The following is a 5,528-nucleotide window of genomic DNA, read 5'->3' as shown; positions in this document are numbered from 1 at the left end:
GTGACCTGGGCCCACGCTGATCTGGACATGCCTTTTGCCATGAACACAGTGATTGGCTCTGAGGGGTATGTGGCCTAACTGTGTGAGCTGGAGCTGGGCTCCTAGGAAAAGACTCCTGCACCCAGAGCAGCAGTGCTGCTGAGACAGCCAGCCCTGAGGCATCAGGTGTGAGAGACGTGAGAGATGGAGGCCAGAGGAACCAGGTCCCGGGAGATTGTGGGGACCCCTGGTGAAGTGAGGTCAGAACTGGAACTCCCTGTGGAGTTTTCAGCTACTGCAGCTATTAAGTTCCCATTTTAAGTCAATTTGGGTTGGTTTTATATTATTTGCACAATCCTCCCAGTTACTGTGTCTTTGCAGGGAGGAGCCATGGGCGTGAGTCATAGGAGCCCAACATTTCCCAAGAGACTGCTCACATCAGAAATGGGGAAGACGGGCTTCCCTGGTGGTGCAGTGGTTGAGAATCTGCCTGCCAATGCAGGGGACACGGGTTCGAGCCCTGGTCTGGGAAGATCCCACGTGCCGCGGAGCAACTAGGCCCGTGAGCCACGACTACTGAGCCTGCGCGTCTGGAGCCTGTGCTCTGCAACAAGAGAGGCCGCGACAGTGAGAGGCCCGTGCACTGCGATGAAGAGTGGCCCCCGCTCGCCACAACTAGAGAAAGCCCTCGCACAGAAACGAAGACCCAACACAGCCAAAAATAAATAAATAAATTTATAAAAAAAAAAAAGAAATGGGGAAGAGTCCATGTTTCTTCTCACATTATCACAGCACTTCCCCTTTCCACCACGGCCCTTAGAATTGATCTTTTACACACGAGGACACACTGAAGCCCACAGACATGGGGTGATTTCCCCAAGTACCCAAACTGCGAGCTGTCCAGCCACTTTTCCATTCCCTCTGAGTGCTCAGTCCCTGGGTTGTCAGAGGACGAGGCCCAGCGGACATGGTCTGGCCATCCTGTCTTCTTAGGCAGCCCCACCCCTACCTGGACCAGCCTAGAAAGCTGTACAGGTGAGTCAGGCCCCCCAAGCAAGTGTCAGGGGGAGGCGCATGGTGTGGGCCTGAAATCTGAACACTGGCAAAAGACAGATTTAGACACTTAGGGTTTAAAAATAATAATAATTTAAAAAGAAATCTATCCTGTTGAAAACACACACTGAATTAAAGGGCTAAGTTCTCCTCTCTGAATCTGAAACCATTGTTCTCTTTCTCTGCTTCCTCCCCTCCCCCACCCCATGCGCAACTCTTCCCTTCCTCTCCCTGCCCCTCCCCCAGCCATGGCCTGCCGTCCTATTGCCATCTGACCACAGAGCTGAGCAACTGGGGTCCTGCTCAGCCCTCAGCTGGCACCATGACAGGTCACCTTCCGCCTGCACATTCCAATGACCACAGTGACACTTGGGACAGGTGCTGACGGGCCTGGAGGAGGACACTGGGGCCTGAGCTGGACTCCTGGGGGAGGACAGAGCTGAGGTTGCTCAGGTGGGGTTGGGGTCCCTGCCCTACCCCTCTCCCAGTGAAGAAGCCATTAGGCCACCTGACCTGGCGTTTGCCTCTAGCATCCCTGCAGATCCTGAGCCCCCCTCACTTCCTGGGGAGGACTCTAGGAATAGGCATCGGGGAGAAGGATGCTGGGGCTACATCTGGCACCTGTCATTCCTTATGACATTGACTGGGTGCTGCCACATGTTCCCCACATCACCCGGGTGCCCAACCTACCCTCCCCGCTGAGGAGGGGGACGTCCAGGGAGGACAAACATCAGATCAAGACCACGGGGCCAGGAAGCAGCAGAGCCTGAATCAGACCCAGTCTGTGCATCCCTGGGCCCTGGTTCCTCCCACAGGGAGGGTGTTCAGAGGTTTCGTCACCCACTCACTCATTCTCTCACTCCTTCAGCAAACACCAGGAGTCTGGCCCTTGGGAAGTAACAGAGAAGTCACAGAGCCCAGAGGGGCTCTGAGGGGCTGTGGGAGGGAAGCCACTGACTTGGACACGAGGGGAGGGGGAGGGGAGCTGAATCAAGGTTCTCTGGCTTAAGTGATGAACTAGGAGCTCAATACATGGACTGGTGGGGCCAGGGAGGGGGCACAGACCCCAGGGGAGGGGCAGCTGGGCTGTGGGAAAGGAAGCACCAGGCCCCTTCTCCTCCCTCATCCCTGTCCCATCCTCTCCCTCTGCAGTCCACAAGGTGACTTGGGACTCTAGCCAAGGCGCCCTCTCTCCTCCCACAGACACTGGCCAGGGTCTCTCAGGCTGAATCCAAGCCTGGTTGGCCTGGCCTGGGTCAAGTGTCCAGTCCTGGTTCAATTGGCTAAGGCCAAGGGACCAAGATGGTCCCATACCTGAGGGCTGAGAGTGGGCAGTGTGCGAGACGGGGAGGTGCTGAGAGCTGGGCAGGGGCCCCAGGATGGTTGGCTACAGAAGGCACGGTGGGCAGCAGGGGGCACCACCAAGCAGGTGATGTGGAACCATCAGGAACTTGGGTGCTGCACAGGGGGTGGGGGTGGGGGTGGGCCAGGAGGGCATGGGTCTTGCGGGACACAGAGGGGACAGCTCAAGGTTCACCGAGGAGCTCAGTGCCCTGCCAACTCTGGTGGGGTGATGGGTCATGAGTTTTCTTTCTCACACTAAGGAGAATGATCCTGGCAGAAAAAGCATCACTCTCCTTTACAGCATCCTATTTTTTCCTTGCTTTCCTTGTCCCAGGCTGCAGTGTTTTTGTTTTGGCCACGAGGCTTGTGGGATTTTAATTCCCCGACCAGGGATTGAACCCGGGTCCTCAGCAGTGAGAGTGCGGAGTCCTAACCACTGGACCACCAGGGAGCTCCCTGCAATGGTTTAATTCATTAGTCTGGTTCCTTGATGGTCATTACTCTTCCCCACAGGACTATCAGTCCCAGGAGGGCAGGACCCTGCCTGTCCCTTCACCCCTGTAGTCCCAGGAGGAGCCCTGCTGGGCCGTGGAAGGTACCCAATTCATGTGAGTGGATTGAATGAATGAATCAATGAATGAATGCTAAGAGGGAGCAGAAGTCCCAAAAGAGAAGGAAATAACAACCTCTGGTTTTATGTTTTTTTCAAGCAGTTGTTATAAGTATCATCATCCTTAATAACCACGAATCTCATCATGAACTTGGTAAGTACCGGGCTCTGTGCTGAAAGCTTTACACCCGTTTTCTCTTTTGAACTCCAACCACAGCCTTGGAGGAGGTGAGGATGCTCTCAGGTCTTACGTGGGAGGGCAGGAGACTCTTGGGTGCAAAGTGCCTGGGGCATGTCGCTGGTGAAGAGCAAAGATGGGACTTGAGACCCTATCCTCCCTCTCCCATGGGACTCCAGGTCCCTTTCAGAACCGCATGTCATCTGCCCTACTGTGTGTAGGCCCTGCACTGGGTACTCCCTCCCGGACCACACGGTAGATCAGCAACACAGATACATAAACAGTTAAAACCAAGAGGGTGGGGTTGAAAAGATAAAGGAGACAGTGGCTGCAGGGAGGAGGCGTGGGGTCAAGATTGACATTATATTTAAGACACCACTTTAAGGCTTGTCCAACCCCTATCTGGGTGTGTGCAAGGAATTGCACTTGGGATCTGACCCTGACTATGGGGAGACCTTGGGCCTGGGTCTCACTTCTAGAATATTCTAGTGTATGTCATGGAGTCACACTGTGGGGTGAGCCAGGGCATACCCTCGGCACAGATGGACCTGGGCTCACGTTCTGACTCTGCTGTTACATAGGTCATATCCCAGTGGGTAACGTCTTTTTGAAACTCAGTTTCATTTTCTGTAAAATAGGATGACAGTAATCCTCCTTCATAGAGTGGCTGCAAGGGTTAAGAGAAATGGGTGAGAGCAGTGAGCACAGAGCAGAGAGCATGAAGGACTGTGATTTACTGTCACCATGCTGATGGTATCCAGGGGCAGGGCCTCGCCTGTCCTGTCGCTGCTGCACCCCTGGGGCCTTGTGCTGGCCTGGCGCACAGTAGGTGCTCAGAATCCGCTGCCAGTGGCTGGGGATCTCCTCTGTGTCGCTGGATGGGCCTCCCTGATGCCGGAAGGTACAACAGCATAACCATGTGACTCTCAAAGGAGGAGAAACTTTGTGGAATTCTCAGCCTCTCTTTTCCCTTCAGCCCTGATCCATTTCCTTATTGATTCAGCAACTTAACATGCCAGCTGGGCTCTGGCAGAGCTGGCGGCAGAATGACAGGGAGCCAAGGTCTCAGTGCCCTTTGCTCAGGCTTTTATCTGCCTGATTTCATGTGGCTGGAGCCCCGGCTGCCACTCAGCTGGAAAAATGTCCAAACTGTATTAAATCACAGGATGCTGGCAGGCGACAGGAGAACACTTGTCACCTACCTTTGCCGGTCCTCTGGCTCCCAAGCCTCCCCGGCGGGGAAGGATCATTTTTGTCTGTCTCACTGTGTTCTGAGAGCCTGGCACATCCCCTGGTCCTCCTCCATAATCACTGTGTGGATGCGATTTTCTCAGGATGAGAGGGGACGTGGTCAGGTGTACTCACCCACAGGGTGGTCCGGCAGCCTCCTCTGAGGGCAGTGCCAGGGTGTAGAGCTCAGCAGAACAGACACATTGCAGCCGGCTGCTGAGTCATGGTTATTTTCCCCCTTTAGTCTTTATTAGAGTATGTATTTTTAAACTTTGAGAGTGTCTTAGTCAGCTCGGGCTGCCATAACAAATAGCATATATTGGGTAACTTAAGCAACAATTTGTCTATTTAGTTCAGGAGGCTGGAAGTCTGAGATCAGGGTGCCAGCATGGTTGAGTTCTGCTGAGGGATCTTTTCCTGGCTGGTGAATGGCCTCCTACTCACCATACCCTCATATGGTGAGAGACAGACAGAGAGAGACAGAGAGAAAGAGAGAGAGACAGAAAAAGTGAGCAGTTTGGTGTCTCTTCTTATAAAGGCACCAACCTCATTATGAGGGCACCACCCTCATGACCTCATCTAACCCTAATTATCTCCCAAAGGCCCCATTTCCAAATACAATCACAGTGTGGGGTGGGGTTAGGGCTTCAATGTGAGAATTGAGGGAAGGGACACAATTCAGTCCAGAGTAGAGAGTAACACAATCTCACTGTTAAACAGTCAAATATTGTAAGAGTATATAAAGAGTAAAATAGCTGATTCACTTTGTTATACAGGAGAAGCTAACACAACATTGTAAAGCAACTATACTCCAATAAAGATGTTTAAGGAAAAAAAAATGCCCTGTTCCCTTCCCTTAGTCTCAAACTACTTCCTGGATGAAACACTAGAAAATCATCACCATCACCACCACCACCACCACCATCATCATCTTGCTGTCTTGTGTTCTCCATGATAAGCCTTTTGGCTACATTAGCTCAGTTAATCCTCACATCAACCCCATGAGGTAGACACTGTTGTTATTCTCATTTTCAGTATGGGTAAACTGACGCTCAGAGCAGTGGAGTGAACCCCACAATACTCCACTGATAACTATTAGTGAGACGGAAACCCAGGTCCGTAGGTTTCTAAGTC

General features: G+C 52.7%; 1 non-coding gene across 1 annotated transcript; it reads right to left on the bottom strand.

Annotated features, from left to right (window-relative positions):
• Positions 1-2,754: 2,754 nt before the first annotated feature.
• Positions 2,755-2,827, bottom strand: TRNAE-CUC (transfer RNA glutamic acid (anticodon CUC)). The gene has a single exon. It is a non-coding gene; the product is annotated as a tRNA-Glu (tRNA).
• Between the last annotated feature and the right edge of the window lie 2,701 nt (positions 2,828-5,528).

This window comes from Phocoena phocoena, chromosome 1, assembly GCF_963924675.1.
Source record: "Phocoena phocoena chromosome 1, mPhoPho1.1, whole genome shotgun sequence".
NCBI lineage: Eukaryota > Metazoa > Chordata > Mammalia > Artiodactyla > Phocoenidae > Phocoena > Phocoena phocoena.
Note: the sequence above shows the minus strand (reverse complement) of the source record. Positions and strands in the feature narration are given on the sequence as shown.